This window comes from Puma concolor, chromosome B2 (assembly GCF_028749965.1).
Source record: "Puma concolor isolate L17-30 chromosome B2, mPumCon1.1.hap2, whole genome shotgun sequence".
NCBI lineage: Eukaryota > Metazoa > Chordata > Mammalia > Carnivora > Felidae > Puma > Puma concolor.
In genome coordinates this window covers 51,228,144-51,248,113 of record NC_141671.1, presented here as the reverse complement: position 1 = coordinate 51,248,113, position 19,970 = coordinate 51,228,144, and positions in this window count along the sequence as shown.

Sequence of the window (19,970 nt, the reverse complement as noted above, 5' to 3'; positions counted from 1 at the left end):
TAGTAGTGCAATTCCTGGGTCGTAGAGTAGTTCTATTTTTGATTTTTTGAGGAATCTCCATACTGTTTTCCAGAGTGGCTGCACCAGTTTGCATTCCCACCAGCAATGCAAAAGAGATCCTCTTTCTCTGTATCCTTGGCCAACTGTTGTTAATTGTAATTGTAGCCCTTCTGACAGGTGTGAGGTGGTATCTCATTGTGGTTTTGATTTGTATTTCCCTGATGATGAGTGATGTTGAGCATTTTTTTCATGTGTCCGTTGGCCATCTGGATGTCTTCTTTGGAGAAGTGTCTATTCATGTCTTTTGCCCATTTCTTCACTGGATTATTTGTTGTTTGGGTGTTGAGTTCAAAAAGTTCTTTAAAGATTTTGGATACTAACCCTTTATCTGATAGGTCATTTGCAAACATCTTCTCCCATTCCATCGGTTTCCTTTTAGTTTTGCTGATTGTTTCCTTCACTGTGCAGAAGCTTTCCAGTTTTCCCAGGAGCACCATTTGCTGGAGAGACTGCCTTTATTCTATTAGTCTTTCCTGCTTTGTCAAAGATTAGTTGACCATCTGTTTGTGGGTCCATTTCTGGGTTCTCCGTTCTGTTCCATTGATCTGAGTGTCTGTTCTTGTGCCAGTTATCATACTGTCTTGATGATTACAGCTTTTGTAATACAGCTTGGAGTCCGGGATTGTGATGCCTTCAGCTTTGGTTTTCTTTTTCAAGATTGCTTTGGCTATTCGGGGTCTTTTCTGGTTCCATACAAATTTTAGGATTGTGAAGAATTCTGTGAAGATTCTGTGAAGAATTCTGGTGTTATTTTGATAGAGACTGCATTGAATACATAGATTGCTTTTGGGTAGTATTGACATTTTAACAATATTTGTTCTTCCTATCCAGGAGCATGAAATATTTTTCCATTTTTTTGTATCTTCTTCAATTTCTTTCATAAGCTTTCTATAGTTTTCAGTGTATAGGTTTTTCACCTCTTTGGTTAGATTTATTCCTAGGTATTTTATGGGTTTTGGTGCAATTGTAAATGGGATCAATTCCTTGATTTTCTTTCTGTTGCTTCTTGTTGGTGTATGGGAATGCAACTGATTTCTGTGCATTGATTTTATATCCTGTGACTTTGCTGAATTCATGGATCAGTTCTAGCAGTTTTTTGATGGAATCTTTTGGGTTTTCCATATAAAGTATCATGTCATCTGTGAAGAGTGAAAAAAGTTGACCTTCTCCTGGCCGATTTGGATGACTTTTATGCCTTTATGTTGTCTGATTGCTGAGGCTAAGGCTTCCAATCCTATGTTGAATAACAGTGGCAAGAGTGAACATCCGTGTCTTGTTCCTGATCTTAGCGGGAAAGCTCTCAGTTTTTCTCCATTGATGATATTAGCGTTGGGTCTTTCATATATGGCTTTTTTGATCTCAAGACATGATCCTTCTATCCCTACTTTCTTGAGGGTTTTTATCAAGAAAGGATGCTGTATTTTGTCAAATGCTTTCTCTGCATCTATTGAGAGGATCATGTGGTTCTTGTCCTGTCTTTTATTGATGTGATGAGTCACATTGATTGTTTTGTGGATATTGAACCAGGCCTGCATGCCAGGTATAAATTCCACTTGGTCGTGGTGAATAATTCTTTTAATGTATTGTTGGATCTGGTAGGCTAGTATCTTGTTGAGGATTTTTGCATCCATGTTCATCAGGGAAATTAGTCTATAGTTCTCCTTTTTAGTGTGTCTTTGTCTGGTTTTGGAATCAAGGTAATGCTGGCTTCCTAGTAAGAGTTTGGAAGTTTTCCTTCCATTTCTATTTTTTGGAACAGCTTCAAGAGAATAGGTGTTAACTCTTCCTTAAATGTTTGGTAGAATTCCCCTGGAAAGCCATCTGGCCCTGGACTCTTGTTTTTTTGGAAGATTTTTGATTACTAATTCGATTTCTTTATGGGTTATGGGTCTGTTCACATTTTCTATTTCTTCCTGTTTCAATTTTGGTAGTTTATGTGTTTCTGGGAATTTTTACATTTCTTCCAGATTGCCCATTTTATTGGCATATAATTGCTTATAATATTCTCTTGTTATTGTTTGTATTTCTGATGTGTTGGTTGTGACCGCTCCTCCTTCATTCTTGATTTTATTTGGGTGCTTTCCTTTTTGTTTTTGATCAAACTGCCTAGGGGTTTACCAATTTTGTACCTCCTTCTCCTTCTTTACTTTAGAGAGAGAGATAGGGGCAGAGGAAGAAAGGGAGAGAATCTCAAAGGCCCCACTCTCAGTACAGACCCCAACATGGGGCTCAGTCCTACAACCCTGGGATCATGACCTGAGCTGAAATCAAGAGTTGGATGCTCAACCAATTGAGCCACCCAGGCAACCCTCCAAAAGAGATTTCTTAGAAATAAATTTTTTAAAAAAGCAAAAATTGGGGCGCCTGGGTGGCGCAGTCGGTTAAGCGTCCGACTTCAGCCAGGTCACGATCTCACCGTCTGTGAGTTCGAGCCCCGCGTCGGGCTCTGGGCTGATGGCTCAGAGCCTGGAGTCTGTTTCCGATTCTGTGTCTCCCTCCCTCTCTGCCCCTCCCCCGTTCATGCTCTGTCTCTCTCTGTCCCAAAAATAAATAAACGTTGAAAAAAAAAATTAAAAAAAAAAAAAAAAAAAGCAAAAATTAAAGATAGCTCAATTTTTCCTATTCTGTTAGTCCCTATGGAGCTACTACTGTTTGTGATACTTGAAGTGTAAAAATCAAAATAGAAAATTGGGTTGATGAGAAAGAGGACTTGATGTACACACAGGGTTAATCCATTCAGCTTCCTTAGATCTCTTTGAGTAGACAACGCTTAATGCAATAAAAACGGCATCTTTGAGGAAAAGCAGATTATCTTGTCTGATAAGGCTAGTTTTTCTCATTACATTAATGTTGCTTAAACAGTGTTTTTAACTTAAAAGAAAAAGACCTAAGAGAAGGTGTAGGCTGAAAAATAGGGCATGATAATACTTGAAGACATGCAGTTGAGGAGCATTCTAAAAATCCTCTCAGCAGGGCAGTGAAGCTGACTGTAAAGGTGAAATTGGGTCCAAATTTAATGAGAGGAAAGATTCAGTCCCTTTCTCTGTCCTTACAGTTCAGTCTAAGAGGCAAATTGCTATTGCAAGTTTAGTTGGAGTAGTATCTCCAACAAATTTCTTGGAAAGAATGACAATGAATATTAAAAGAGCTGAAATTAAAATCAGGTGTGGATAGAATGTTACTTTAAAAATAACAACACACCTGGTGCCTGGGTGGCTCAGTCAGTTAAGAATCTAATTTTTGATTTTGGCTCAGGTCATGATCTCACAGTTTGTGAGTTCCAGCCTCATGTCAGGCTTTGAACTGAAAAGCCTGGAGCCTGCTTGAGATTCTCTCTCTCTCTCTCTCTCTCTCTCTCTCTCTCTCTCTCTCTCTCTCTCTCAGAAATAAATGAACATTTAAAAAAATAACAACACACCTGTATTACCTTAGGCAGGCTCTGGAACACTTAGTAGCATTTGTGTATCTCACCACCAGGTTAGATTTAATGAAGATTATTGGGATGAAGTTGGAGAGAAAGAAGTTCCATTATTTATGAAATGACTTTTTATCTTTTTTAGAGAGAAAGAGCATGAGTGGGGGTGGGGGGAGAGAGAGAGCATGGAGCTGGATGTGGGGCTCAATCCCACGACTGTGGGATCATGACCTGAGCCAAAATCAAGAGTTGGATGCTCAACCAACAGTCACCCAGGTGCCCTATGAAATGACTTTTAAAAAATTTTGGTAAATGATTTCAGTGAGCAAAGTGGTTGATCATGTTGGCTGGCTGTTAAGCTTAAGTTCAATTAGTGAAGCTTCAAGGCCCCAGCAGCCTGCCAGATGAATAAGAAATGGCCAAGGCTGGGGCTCCTGGATGGCCCAGTTGATTGAGCATCTGATTTTGGCTCAGGTCATGATCCCAAGGTCGTGGGATTGAGCCCTGCATCAGGCTCCGTGCTCAACGTGGAGCCTGCTTAAGATTCTCTGCACTCACCCCCGCTTACTCTCTTTCTTAAGAAAAGTAATGGTCAAGACCTCTCCCTCATATTGCCTGGGCCTATGGCCAGAATGTTACAGGATGCTTCTCTGTAGTTCCCTTTTGCAAAGATGTACCTACAGACAGAACTTCAAGAAAACGTTTTTTCCTCATTTTTCTTAAATATTTCCTTGGAGGCTTCTGAGATGTTTAATTCAGTGGTTTTCAAAAATGCTGCCCATGGGAACCACCTGGGCATCTTTAAAAATTACCAATGCCTGGTTCCCATCTCTAAGCTATTGTAATTTACCCGGTATGGGCTGCAACCCAGAAATGGGAAATGTTTTTTTTTCAATCTAATCTTTTTATAATTATAAATAATTTTAGATTTATATGCACCTGTAAGAAATAATACAGAGATTCCTTGTATTCTTTACTCAGTTTCCACTTATGGTAACATTTTCCACAACTATAATAAAATATCACAACCAGGTATTGACATTGATATAGCCAAGGCACAGAACATTCATCACAACAAGGATCCCTCCCTCATGTTGGCTTTTATTATCACACCCACTTCCCTGCCCACTCTAACCGCTTGTAACTTCTGGCAGCCACTAATCTGTACTCCATTTCTATACTTTTGTTATTTTGAGAATATTATATAAATGGAATCATATATATGTAACCTTTGGGGATTAGTTTTTTTCACTCAGTGTAATTATCTGGAGATTGATCCTGGTTGTTGCCTGTATCCCTAGCTAGTTCCTTTGTATTCCCGAGTGACAGTACATGGTATGGACGTACCATACTTTGTTCAACCATCTGAATTGCTTTCAGGTTTTGGCTGAAAGTTAGTAATAAACTGATATAAGACTTCATCTACATATTATTATGTGAACACATATTGTCACTTCTCTGGGGAAAACGCCCAGGAGTAGAATTGTTGGATTGTATGATAGGTGTATGTTTGGCTTTTAAAAAAATGCTGAGCTATTTTTTGGAGTGGCCATCCCATTTTATACTCCTACCAGCAGTGTATGAGCAATCCAATTTCTCTGCATCCTTGCCAGCATTTAGCATTCTCTCTCTCTTTTTTTTTTAAATTAAAAAAATTTTTTTTATATTTATTCATTTTTGAGAAACAGAGAGAGACAGCGCACAAGTGGGGGAGGGGTAAAGAGAGAGGGAGACACAAAATCCGAAGCGGGCTCCAGGCTCTGAGCTGTCAGCACAGAGCCCGACGCGGGGCTTGAACCCATGAACCGCGAGATCGTGACCTGAGCTGAAATCGGACGCTCAACCAACTGAGCTACGTAGGCACCCCAGCATTGGTGCATTGTCTCTCTTTTATATTTTAGCCTTTCTCATAGATGTATAGTGCTGTCATGGTGTGATTTTAATTTGCATTTCCCTAAGGTGAGTGATGTTGACTGTCTTTTCATGTGCTTATGTGCTACCATTTGGCAAAATGTCTTTTCATGTCTTTTATCCATTTTCTACTTGTATTATATATTTTTTTACTGTTGTGATTTGAGAATTCCTTATATATTCATATATGTGGCTTGCAAATGTTTTCTCCCAGTCTGTAGAGAGATGTTCCAGCCAGATGAGGATGTTCATTTCTGTTTTCTTGTTTAGTTGTGTTGACTTGTTAATAGATATTCATGGTTTCAGAAATACCACATAAACATATAGGTAGACTTAGAGTTAGAGCTTCCCAAGATTTGAACTGCAAAACTGCTACTGCATATCAGATCTGGTCTGTGACATTACAGACAAGATCCTCTCAAAGATCTCTCTACTTGTGGGTGCACGGAGTTGATGAATATAGGGATAATTTCTGCACTGTCACACACAGGCCATACAAGTTCACCAAAGAAATAGTTCATTGTGTAGAGAAAAAAAAGATGTATTACCATAATGGGAGGAGGTCAGGAAAAGGTTCAGATGTCCCAAATGGAATTATAGCTCATTCATTTGAATGGAGTTACTACTCATTCATTTGACAAATTAAGTGAGTATATTAAGTACAATCCAAGGGGATTATGAATTATGGGCAGTGTATTTCTTATTTAAAATGTAGAGGGAGGAAGAATTTTTGTATAGTCAGAGTAGTGAACTCCAGTGGCTGAAAGTTTTCAACCAGACCTGAGATCACCACATAGCAGGGCTATTGGAAAGGTGAGTCAGGTACTAGGAAGTAAGTTACTCTAGGTGAGCTTTGAGAGTCCGATCCTGACTGTCTCTGACATGATGACCCTTCTCCAAGGTAATATATGGAAGTGTCCTACAGAGGAAGAACATAGGCAGGACTGATCCCAAGAAATTTGACCAAAGCAGCAGGAAGCAGCCAGATGACTAGACAAGAACCTTCTCTAGATAAAGTTAGATTTATGGAGCTGGGAGAGGCTTTGGAAGGAGGTTTCTCATGCTCTTGATAAAGAGATGGAGAAACTGTATTAGTGAGGCTGGACTATGATGCACTAATAAACTATGAAATCTCAGTGGCTTCACACAAGAAAAGCTTATTGTTCCCTTGTGCAAACTCCTTTTTGAATGTTCCTGAAGTGGCTCTCCTCCAAGTGATGACCCAGTGACCCAAGTTCCTTCCATCTTGTTGCATGGCCCTCAAACACATGGCCTCTAAGATCTACATGAAAGGGGGGAGAGTTCAGGAAAGGCACCTGGATAGTTTAGATATCAGCCCTGAGTGTTTCATGTGTCACTTTCACTTACACCCATTAAGCAGAATTGGTAATACAGCCAACCTAATTTTAAGGGAGGCTGGCAAACAGATGGCCAGACATATCATTGGTGCACAACAATAGTTTTGACCACAAGAAGTCAAGACCCAGAGGGTAATGGTCATGATTTCCATGATTTCATTATGATGACTGTGTTTATGTTGTTAATGTGTTAATGTTGACAGAACTGAGAACAGATAGGATGAGTGATAGGGTTAAATGTGATATATGATGGTATTTGAAGCCTTCCATGGCCTGGTCCTGGACATTCCACCATCCTTTTCTCTCCCTGTGCCTGGAAGCTAGTGCCCTAACAAAGTAGAACTGTTTGTAGTTCTCCATGCCCACCTGTCCATCTGTCTTTGTTCTTCCTGCCCCTTACTTAGGTGTGAATACTTTCTACTTCTTCACCTAACTTCTCTTTGTATACTTAATGTTTCAGACTTTACAATATCTGTTCTTAGGAAACTGATCCCAACTTCCTGATTTTCCACTCCTCAGATTGGGTTAGATATACTTCTATGCTTCCACATTTTCCTATCCATATCTCTTACAGCATAGGTACTAAAGGTTATGTCATTATCCATTTATGATTCTGTCTCCTGCACTAGATTATGTACTTCTTGTAAGCAACTCTACTTATTAGAGCTTAGATTTTCCTAGTTCTTGGCATGCTGCATAATTTTGGGTTGTATCCTAGATATTTTGGAGATTATTTTATTAGACTCTGGGTCTTATTTAGGTCCTGTGGAATGTTGACATTCTTTGTTTCAGCAGGCAATCAACCCAACTGGTTTTATTTTATTTTTTTAATATGAAATTTATTGTCAGATTGGTTTCCATACAACACCCAGTGCTCATCCCAACAGGTGCCCTCCTCAATGCCCATCACCCACTTTCCCCTCCCCCCCACCCCCCATCAACCCTCAGTTTATTCTCAGTATATAAGAGTCTCTTATGATTTGCCTCCTTCCCTCTCTGTAACTTCCCCCCCCTTCTCCTCCCCCCGGGTCTTCTGTTGAGTTTCTCAGGATCCACATATGAGTGAAAACATGTGGTATCTGTCTTTCTCTGCCTGACTATTTCACTTAGCATAACACTTTCCAGTTCCATCCACATTGCTACAAATGGCCAGATTTCATTCTTTCTCATTGCCAAGTAGTATTCCATTGTATATATAAACCACATCCTCTTTATCCATTTGTCAGTTGATGAACATTTAGGCTCTTTCCATAATTTGGCTATTGTTGAAAGTGCTGCTATAAACATTGGGGTACAAGTGCCCCTATGCATCAGCACTCCTGTATCCCTTGGGTAAATTCCTAGCAGTGCTATTGCTGGGGTAGATCTGTTTTTAATTTTTTGAGGAAGCTCCACATTGTTTTCTGGAGCAGCTGCACCAGTTTGCATTCCCACCAACAGTGCGAGAGGGTTCCCATTTCTCCACATCCTCTCCAGCATCTATAGCCACTCTGACGGGAGTGAGGTGGTATCGCAGTGTGGTTTTGATTTGTATTTCCCTGATGAGGAGTGACGTTGAGCATCTTTTCATGTGCCTGTTGGCCATCTGGATGTCTTCTTTAGAAAAGTGTCTATTCATGTCTTCTGCCCATTTCTTCACTGGATTATTTGTTTTTTTGTGTGTGGAGTTTGGTGAGTTCTTTATAGATTTTGGATACTAGCCCTTTATCTGTATGTCATTTGCAAATATCTTTTCCTATTCCGTCTGTTGCCTTTTAGTTTTGTTGATTGTTTCCTTTGCAGTGCAGAAGCTTTTTATCTTGATGAGGTCCCAATAGTTCATTTTTGCTTTTAATTCCCTTGCCTCACCCCAGTTGGTTTTAAATACCTTTTTTAAATGTTTATTTATTTTTGAGAGACAGAGTGCAAGTGGGGGGTGGGGGGTGGGCAGAGAGAGAGAGAGAGACACAGAATCTGAAGCAGGCTCCAGGCTCTGAGCTGTTAGCACAGAGCCTGATGTGGGCTCAAACCCATGAACTGTGAGATCATGACCTGAGCTGAAGTCGGACATCCAACCAGCTGAGCCATCCATGTGCCCCTCAACCCAGTTGGTTTTAGACCTCAAGTTCTGACCAACCTTCTGTGGGTTGTGGTTTCAAAGTCAGATGTTTTCAAAGCCTTTGCAGTGCTGTTGGGATTCATCTGATGTGTATGCCACCTAGCGGCCAGTCTGACCACCTGGGCAGTGATTGCTCTCATGGTTCATTTCAAGTCTAGGATACATACACTCTTTATGGTCAAATGCATGCACAGCCTGGGAATAAGCCCAAGTTCTTAAACGATTTGACCACTTCCCCCAGCTGCCTCGTCTTGGAGATATCCCTGGTGCTTTCTGGTTCCCTGAAGTGTCCCTTTTTGGTCCTCACCTGCTGTGCATTTCCTATAAGTGCCCATATCTGGGGATGTTTTCATTCAGCAAAAATGGGATGAACCTCCCCCACTCTGCGCTGTGCCAAAAAGAATTTTTTATTTGGGTATTAAGATCAATTATGCCATACATGCAATATGGAAGCATGGAAAGGGTTATTATATCATGGAACTTTCTGGAGAGAGCAGAAGCCTCCCAAGCTGGTCTGAAAATGGCTTGAAAGATCCAGGAATAGGGACAGGCTTGGTGTTTCTCATGGCCAAGGGGTGCAGCTGGGGCGAATGTCCCTGCATGCAGGTTGGAGCTCCATGGTTTGAAGTTCCCACTGGTGATAAAGGAGCAACTGAGCCTTCTCGCCTCTTTGCCCAGATGTGGGGCAGAAAGGGAAGGGGGAGTGGTGAGACTTGAATGCTGTCAGCAGTCAAACATCAAAAATAGAATCAGACTCTTCATTTTAGCGGCCAAGAGGCAGGAAGACAGAGAGGGGAAGAAAGCAGCACTCTTCTTGGGCCACAGTTCTTGCAATCAGAGAGAAAGGAACCTTCCTCAGAGTTTTAATCACAGGCTGGGGCCTTTGAGAGATTAAGGAAAAGAAAAAGGAAGAAAAGAAATGGGAAATTTCTTCCATTGCTCTGAATGTTGGGAGAACCTTTTCCCACTGCTCATGACAAAACAAAAGGGCCTTTCCTGCAGCTCTCTCTTTACTTGCCAAGGCTCACCTCTAGGTTTTAGGCTGCCTTGAATCTAGGCCAGGGGTATCAGAGGGAGAAAAGTGGTAAGCTCACCACCAGCTGAGTGGTATTTCAGATTCCCATCTTTTCCCCAAGCTACCTGCTACTATTTACTTTTCCTACTACATACTGGCTCCATGTGTTCTGTCAGGTTTTATAGCTGCACTCAGTGGGAGGGACAAGGTTAGGTTCTCCATCTTATTCCATTTTACATGGAACCCTGGAATCTATCTGATTTCATGTTATTCACCCTGTGCCTAGCACAGTGCCTCATACATGGAAGGGACTTAACAGATGTTCATTGAATAAACACAATGGATGGATGAATGAATGAATGAATGAATGCATGAGTGAACAAATCAAAGTCATATGATTTACTTAAAAATAGCACAGAAATCCTCATGTTTCCAATGACAAATCTCTGATATCTACACCATGGTCAGTTTTCCTCTATTCTCTTCCTGGGAGAGTATGCAATCCTGTGCAGAGAGGATCTAAACTAAATAATAAAAAAAATGTTTTCTTGTTTAATCTTTAAATCAATTAACTATTTCAAAAACCTAAAGTTTCTATGTCTCTGGAAAGGCTTTGGATTGTATAAGTTGAATGTACTTTCTTAAACCTTGTTCCTCCCTTGCCTGTTCTAGGATTAAAATGAAATAAGACAAAACTGGGAAAGCACTTCCTTCAGTGGCACATATTGACAGTCTAGCTACCACCCAAACAGGCCGAACTGTATGTTTAAAAAGAACAGTGCAGAGCTCTGTTGTTCATTCATCTCCTTCTAAATAGTCCGCATGTAAATTATGGGATCCATTTACAATCAGAATGCTAGAAACCTCCAAGTATTTGAATAGCAGGCTCTTTAATCTTAAGCTACTGTGACCCCTGCCCGTGACAGAACTCAGCTGATGAGTCCAACATGAAATCAACTCCAGCTCATCTTTTCCATTCTTGAATTTGGCTTTGACAGGGACCACAGGAGTCAATGGGACCTCTGTGTGTGGATGGGATTCCCAGGAGAGTCAGGAAGGGACTGATGATTCATGATATAAAACATCCCAAAGGGACTCTGCCTCCCTTTTAATTTTGTGTCAGTGTGAGGAATTTTGAAAACTGATGCTGACAGGGACAAAATTCCCATCGTGAGCTAAACAGGATCCCTGACAGAAAAGAAACATAAGCTTCTGAGAACCAGGATCCAATTCTCTTAACAGAGGCCACACCATGGAGAGAAGGGCAGCTAGCCAAGTGGGATGCATGCTCTTTTAAATGTATCAGGGCCTTGGCCCCCTTCTGCAGAACGTTTTTTCACTGATTCCATAAGAACGAATCAGTTACCTGCTCTGAGTTATTGAATGCCATTTCTCTCTGCATCTGCTTTTTCTCTGCTTCCTTTTTGTTCCCTCTGGGTGCCTTGACTTTTTGAATGCTTTTTTTCTGTCCTGGTTTATCACTGGTATGAATTGCATCCATATCAGGAGGTCTCTCTTATGGCAGATTTGGCATTGAATGGACAAATTAAAACCTTCCAAATAAAATCTTTAAAAAAAAAAAAAGTTGTGGGGGCGGGAATTCCTGGCTGGCTCAGTCAGTAGACCTGAGACTCTTGATCTTAGGGTTGTGAGTTTGAGTCCTACATTAGGAGTAGAGACTACTTAAAAATAATACCTTAAAAAAAGCTTTCATAAGTCAAATCCAGTTCCAAGGGGCTCCAGGGAATTATTCATATTCTTTTGACAGTGTTGGTTTTGGTTTTATATGAGCTTTGTATTATTTACTGCAACCTGGAACATCTTTGGTTGTACAAGAATTTTTGTTGACATGGGACTAGTTTAGCCACAGAATCCATTCCTTGCCCCCACCAGCACATTCCCAGAGGCCCAGTAACCTGCTGTGGTATATCCTCCAAGTCAGCTATGATTCTTAAGTAGCTCCTTGAGAAGGACTCCTATGGGTGTACTTTTGTCCTCTAAAGACCTGGCCTCCTGTAGGGGACCTCCTTGCCTCCACTCCTTTCTGGTTTTTATGTATGGATTTAGCTAATAGAAAGGAGAATAAAACTATCCATTTGGGTTTTTTTTCTTCCTTTATTCCTCCTCTCCTCCCAAATGCAGAGAAATGCAGATTAGAATCATAAATGCATCTTTCCCACAAGTATTGTGAGTCTCCAAATTTTCTTTCGTTTTAGAGGATTCCCCACTTATAAAACTGCTCAAGTAAATCGTGTTTGTCAGAGAAAAACTAGAAGAGATCAGTTTAAAAAAAAGAAACATCCAAAAATACCTTCGCAATAAAGAAATCAGGCTTCTCAATTACTTTGCTCTTTTCAGTCTTTCTGAGACTCAGTTCCTGCTAATTTTCATCAAGTATTGTTCTTCCCTTGCACCCAGACAGTGCCACTAGCCACCAGCATTCCCTCCACCCCACCACTTTAACTAAGTTGCTTTGAAGAAAGTGTTCTCTCAAAGTGCATGAGGAACATGTGTCCATAAGAGAACAAAATATTTCAATGGGCAATTTAAACAGCTCTCTTACAAGGAAGCTTTGCCTTGATACCGCTTTTTAGGTGGGCTTCCTCTGACCAGCCTCAGTTCTTATGCTTCTTGACCCTGGACAATTTGGCTGTTGTAGGCGACTTTCAGAGTTCTCTTCTTAGAGTCTCTGAATGGCAGTTTCTTGCCAGGCCTGACCAGTCTGTCCCAGCTCTCAACCTTGTAAGCGACTTATTTCCTTGCATGGTCTTAACTCCATGCCTCTACAAATTCCTTTTCCCATTTTGGGGGCAAGTATAGTATATATAAACATCAATCTGCAAATTCAGGAATGCAAAATACTTAATTTTTTTTTTGTAAGCCACTTATTTTCTACTTCAAACTTCCATCTCATCTGATCCCACTTGTCGGTGTGGGATTTATACACACACACAACACACACCCCTAGTCTAGGTCACTATCTATCCTTGCTGGCATCCCCTGAACTTCGCCTGCTCCTGCTTGTCTTTTGGACTATGTGGGTCACTGCTAAGTCATCCTTGACCCAAGTCCTCCAGCTCCAGCTTGCTCTCAGCTCAATTCTTTACTACTTTGAGGTACAAAGGATGGGTCTTCTCTTCCCACACAATGCTAGGGAAAGTAAGTGAAAACCTCCATGGGGCTATCGATGGCCTTCATCACATCTCAAATATTCTGGGGTCCAAAGATGTCTGGGGCCTATTTCAAAGCCCATGCGCTGGCTGCCTACATCATTTGCTGGACCCAATGCAAGATAAAAACATAAAGCTGGGTGGGCGTGGGGAAACTAACCCTCCCCCTCCCATGGGCCCACAGCACCAACCCACAGCAGACAGATGATCCCAAAGGAATTGCAATCCTTATGCCACACATACGTGCCATACACACATACATACATATGCCCCCATGCCTGGTCTGGGGGTGGACCAGAAACCACACTGAATTGCCCACCCAATGGCTGTGGAACCCACCACCTGAGGCCAAATGCATCTGCCTTGATTCTCACTTTCAGATGCCATGAGATGTGTGCACCAGGGCCTGATACTCTCTCCTCCTCTCTGCACCTGTACTCAGGCCCATGCCGGGTATGGAAGGAAACCAAGCAGGGCCAGCTATGGTACCAGGGGACCAGGGAGTGAGTGGTGGGGAACTCAACCTAGGAGACAGCTGGAAGCAGGATTACATGTGAGCCAAGGCTCCAAACCCCAGGTGCATCATCCAAAGTTAAAGCTGTTAAGAATTACAAAACAGCCACTGCAGAGCATTAAACCCAAGTGCCAGGCCATTCTGAGCACCGTGTCCTGTGCACCTGCACTGGCTTGCTTATGTACCTAGATACACAAAAGCCAGGAAACAGACTTCTTCTTTCTTGTATTACATCATTCCTTGGGGGCAATGAGAGTAGAACACTTCTAACTTGTTGCCTAGAACAGGGGGGTGGGGGTGGGGTGAGAAGACTAGGGAGGGGAAGTTCCTGGGAGTAATAGAAATTATCAGAACAGGAAAACAAAACACCCAAATTCATATTTCAAAACTGTTTTCCTACCGCATAAGCATTTGCTGATCCTAGCTCTCATGGACTTGTGGCTGTAGTCCTGTACCTGATTCACCAGTGCACTCACCTGTGGGACAGCAGGGGCCTCCCCCTCCTACCATTGCCCAGGTTGCACTTCAAACTGTAGCCTGTATCTCTGCTGTCGTGGGAAGGGGACTTAATTTCTAGGACTAGGGCAGAGTGCTACCAAGGTTTTATGTCACCTGGCCAAGCTCTCTCGGAGCTGTATTTTAAAATCTAAATATGTTCTTCAAAGTATGATGCCTCCCAGACCTGCAGCATCAGCTTCACTTGGGAACTTGTTAGAAAATGCAAATCGTCAGGCCTGCCCCACACCCTCTGAAACTGGAATTCTAGGGGTGGGGCTCACAGAATGTTTTAACAAGTCTCCAGGGACTTAATGCACCGTGAAGTTTGAGAACCGCTGCTCTAAACATGTTACATGGGGAGATGTTTTTCAGAGTTCTTTAGTAAGTTTTCATTTACAATCCTATAAAATAAATATTGGACCTACTGCTCAGAGCTGACAGTTCAGAAAATTGTAAGATGGTTCAGCAACTCCAAAATATGTCCTGTAACCACATACTATGATATTTGGAATTCCTGCATTAGAAATGTATTCCTCTGGGTTCTTTTTACTGTTCTCTTTAAAAGGTAAAGGTTCTGTCTGGTAAGTTCACATAAAAGTATCAGTGATATCTGTCTTATTCTGCTTACCATCACTAGGAAGGGAGAGAAAGAACATTATAGACAGGGGAATTCACTGAACAAAGGGAAGCATTACTTAGGGGTGGCTTATTGCGTAGGGCTGGTGTTTTTAGAGCTTATGAAATCACATGAGTAAAGACATTTATTGGAAATGGTCCCTATAGCTTAATTTTAAAATAAAATAAGGGGGAGAGAATGAACGAGTGTGTTCATTGGGGTACATGATGAATAAAACCTCATTTCATATGTTGCCACTAATTAGCTAAATTCATAGATAAGTTAAACTCAGTTTTTGTAGAATGTGGTGATACATGGTCTCCAAGACATTATATCACTAGGATGTGGATGCAAGTGACAGAAAATCTAACTCAAATGGTTTTAAACTTTTAAAGAAAAAGGTAATCTATTAGCTTTTGTAAAAAAAAAAAAAAAAAAAAAAAAAGCTCTAGAAATAGTTCTGACTCTAGAACAGCTTGATCAGTGTCCAAAACAGGCCACAAGAACCCAGTTGTTCTTCATTTTACTCTCTGCTGCTGTGTGTGTTGGCTTCATTTTCAGACTGTATAAGTTGGCAACATGGCAGCCGCAGCTCCAGCCAACATGGCTCCATGGTTCAAGTCTGGATCTGAGGGCAAACCCAGGAGCCCAGAGAAAAACCCCAAATGAGACTGATTGGCTCTGATTTACCTCCCTGGAATGATGTGCCTGTCCTCGAACCAATCACTGACCACAGAAGAAACTGATGCTCTGGACCATATGCCAAGCCTGGGTCATACACTGTCCCTGGCGTGGTGAGGAGGTACTGTCACTGCCACAAAAACCACGAGGACTGAAAGTGGGAAAGGGTGGCTCCCCCACAAATATTGGAGGCTTTTACTGGAAAAGGGTAAATGGATAGGGGTTGGCCAGGAAACCACACACGTCCACTATGGGGATCTCAGTTCCAACATTCTGTAATTCTGTGAGGTCCTCCTGTGGCCCACAGTGCTGGCATAGAAATCGTATTCACCCCCTGCCCTCCCGGTGGAGCAGAACTAAGCTTGGGAGGAAGGAATCCTGTTTCTATTTAGCATGACTAAACTCATACCCTCCAACAGCCCTGACTGGGAAGGCTGTCCCTCCTGGCAAATCAGTCGGCTTCTCATTTCTCCACAAGAATGTGCCTGGCTGTGTCCCTCTGCTCACCGCCCTCTTCTTGTTCACCTCCATCTGTCTTCTGTGCTCCTCTCTCTCAGCATGCCTGTCTCTTTCTTCCTTTATCTCTTCACCTCTTACCATCTCTGTCTCCTGTCTGGTTTTCTCTGTTGCGTCTCTCTGTTTCTCTCTTTCCATTACTGACTGGCCGTCTCTCTCTCTTTCTCTGTTCTGTCTAACTCTCCCCGAATTTCCATCTTGGCTTCTTTGTGTTCTCTCTTTCTGAGGTTTCCCTGTCTCTGTCTCATTCACCCTCTGTCTCATATTGTCTGTTCTTTTCTATCTCTGTCTATTTAAGTAAGTACCTGCCTGTCACGTCCTCTACCTGCCAATTTAATTCTTTGTGTCTGCTTTCCTTTCCTGTGTGCCTTTGTCTTTATTTTTCTTTGTTCTGAAATAGACCGTTTTCACTGCTTCAGACAGGACTCTAAAATGTTCACAAAATACTGCTTATTCCGTATGTTTCTCAGCCAGTAGACAGTTTAGAGGGATGGAGGGGAGACCTTGAAGGGAGGGAAATTTAGAAAGAAAAAGGAAACATTGATGAGACACTTGAGGTCTGTCACTGTGAATAAGGGATTGTTCAAACCAAAAGATACGTAAGTAGCACGTGTGTGTGTGTGTGTGTGTGTGTGTGTGTGTGTGCGCGCGCTCTCACACATACACACATAGTAAAGTCACACACTACCTTCAAGCAGGCACTCAGCTTCTCCATCATAATTACAGTTGGGTTTGGTTGAAGTTTTGTTTTTCTTAGTTTAACCAAATAGCTGTTCCCTGGATTTCTAAGCAGTTTGGATATCTGTAACTAAGACACAATCTCAGGACTTTAGCCAGCTACTTTATAACAGAGACAGTGAATGAACTGACACTGTCATAGTGTGCCTTTGTGAGTCCTACTCTGTGCACAGCTCAGCCCCTGTTTTCTTCCTTGTAGCCACACAGGTCCTCCTTCTCAATGACTGAATAGTCTCTAATACCCAAATCAGTAAGGACTAACATCAGACCCTTACCATCAGTCTGCAATTTCCAACTCAATAGGAAACATTGCGGGGTTTTGAACAATAGACTGTGGAATTATAAGGAAATATCTATCCAACAGGTTATGCACCCAGATTTTATTTCTACATAGCTTAAAAACTTGCTTCACATAGCATCCCAAGGACTGTCCTTTTCATCTTCAACAGAGTTAGTCTTCACTTAATCATGCCTTCATTTCAAAGGTCAATACATTGGCTTCTGTAGACACTAGCATATTCTTTATTACAATGTAAATGGCAAAAAAAGTATGAGGTCATAGGACCTTTTTTCGTTCCAACTTTAACACTTAATTTCTCTATGATGCCAAGCACATAATCTCTCTGAATCCTAATTTCTATATTAGTAAAATAAAGGATAACAGGTGCCTAGCACTTAGTAGGTGCTGATTAAGTGTGTTCATTCGTTTAGGACAATGATGCTCACCTTTTGCTGTCTGTTAGAACTTCCTAGGAAGCTTTTAAAAACTCTGAAGCACAGGCTATAGATTACCAATTACATTTCTGAGTCTGGCAGCAATATTTTAAAAAATCTTACCACACATTCCACCCCACATGCTTTCAGTGTGCAGCCAAGCCTCATATCATCGATTCAAGAAGAGGTTTACATTAGCTATGTGATTGCTTTGTACTTAAGAAAGGGTCGAAGGCCCTGATTTTTAAAGTGTGCTTAAGGACCCAGAATTTAAACTTGGACCACAGTTCTCATGAATTAATTTCCCAATTTTCAAAGATTACCTATTCCTATAACCTCATCCAAAATGAAAAGTGACCCATAAAATATTCTTTATTTGGCTAAAAGGGGAAGTACATGTTAAACATTCAGTTCAATAGCATGTACTGAATATTTTCCAGTTTCTAAGAACTAAGCTAAACCAAAAGTCTCTATCTTCAGAAAATAATCCATAACTTCAGATGGCACACCACAAGTAAAAAGCAGTTCTGTATAAAACAAAACAAAACAAAAACTTCCTCCCCTTCCAAGTTGAGCACACACTCTGCCAGATTAATTTTCTGCTGAACATCAGCTCTCCTACTGCTTGTAATGATGGACCTAAGAAGAGGAACAGGAAGTTTGCAATGATGTGGGAGGTTTACTGGAAAATTCTCTTCTAAGAAAATAATTTCAGTGGTCAACATTGCTAACAAAAATACATGGGGCTGACCAAAAAAAAAAAAAAAAAAGTAAAACAAGCTTTGTTCATGATGGGATACAGTGGTTTTAATCTAACAAAAGTATGTAGTGTCCTATGTGTACATTCATCAATATCTTTCTCATTTGGATGATACTCTTGACACACTCTGGAAATGATACGGGTTTCTATTGTCCTTTGTTCTTCCCTCTGCATTGGTTGTTCCCAATCTGGAGCAAAGATGTAATCTCAGAAAGGGGATGTATGGGGCACCTGGGTGGTTCAGTTGGTTAAGTGCCTGACGCTTGATCTCAGCTTAGGTCATGATCTCGTGGTTTGTGAGTCTGAGCCCCACATTGGGCTCTGCACTGACAGTGTGGAGCATGCTTGAGATTCTCTCTCTCTTCCTCTCTCTCTGCACCCCCATGAGCATGTGTGTGTGTGTGCGTGTGCATGCATGTGTGCTCTCTCCCTCTCGCTCTCAAAAATAAATAAACCTAAAAAAAAAAAAAGAAAGGGTATGTGTGGAAGCGGATCCCACTCAAGAGAGTCTATCAGGGGCACCTCTTGACTTAGCCCTGCAAGCGATTGCTGTGATGATGGTCATCTGCCATATGTCATGTTCACCTCCTACACCTCCACTCTCCCTCCTCATTCTCTGGATCCCCACTATCACAGTCTGTGCTTCAGAAGGCATTGCCCCAAAGTTTTGTTTTCTGCTGGCCACATCAACTTTTAATACTACTTTCAGAAGAATTGAAACTAGTATCCAGCCTGGACAGCCCATCTAATGGGAAAGACTTGGAACTAGAAGGCCAGGATTCAGGACCCAGTTTTATTCCTTACCATCTATATGTTCATATCAAGCAAGCATATAACCTCTTTAAGCCTTTCTTTCCTCATTTATAAAATGAAGAATACTAATATTACCTATCTGGTAAAGATTTGTCAACTTACAGGCACATCTTAGAGATATCGCAGGTTCAATTCCAGACCACTGAAATAAGGTGAATATTGCCATAGAATCCATTGACTTTTTTGGTTTCCCAGTGCATATAAAAGTTAGGTTTTACACTATATGGCAGCCTACTAAGTATGTGGCAGTATTATGTCTAAAAAAGCAATGAACATACCTTAGTTAAAAATACTTTCTTGCTAAAAAATGCTAACCATCATCTAAGCTTTCACTGAGTCATAATCTTTTTGCTGTGGGGGGGGGGTCTTGCCTCAATGTCGATGGCTGCTGACGGGTAGTTGCTAAAGTTCGGGCAACTGCAGCAATTTCTTAAAATAAGACAACAATGAAGTTTGCCTCATCAATTGGCTCTTCCTTTCATGAATGATTCTCTGTAGCATGCAAGGTGCTTTGATAGCATTTTACCCAGAATAGAACTTCTTTCAAAATTGGAGTCCATCCTCTCAAATACTGTTGCTACTTTATCAACAAAGTTTATATAATACTCTAAATCCTTTGCCGTCATTTCAACAGTCTTCCCAGCATCTTCACCTGGAGTATATTCCATATCGTAAAACCACTTTCTGTGCTCATTCATAAGAAGCAGCTCCTCATTCATCCAAGTTTGATCACGAGATTGCAGCAATTCAGTCACATCTTCAGGCTCCACTTCTCTCACTGTTTGCACCACATCTGCACTTACTTCCTCCACAGAAGTCTTGAACCCCTCAATGTCTTCACTGAGGGTTGAAATCCACTTCTCCCAAAGTCCTATTAATGTTGGTATTTTGACCTCTGCCCATGAATGTTCTTAATGACATCTAGAGTCATGAATTCTTTCCAGGAGGTTTTCAGTTTACTTTGCCTAGAGCCATCAGAGGAATCATTGTCTATGGCAGCTATAGCCTTATGAAATGTGAATTAAGTAACATTTGATTTAATTTATATTATAATATTTTTAAGTTTATTTATTTATTTTGAGAAAGGGACAGA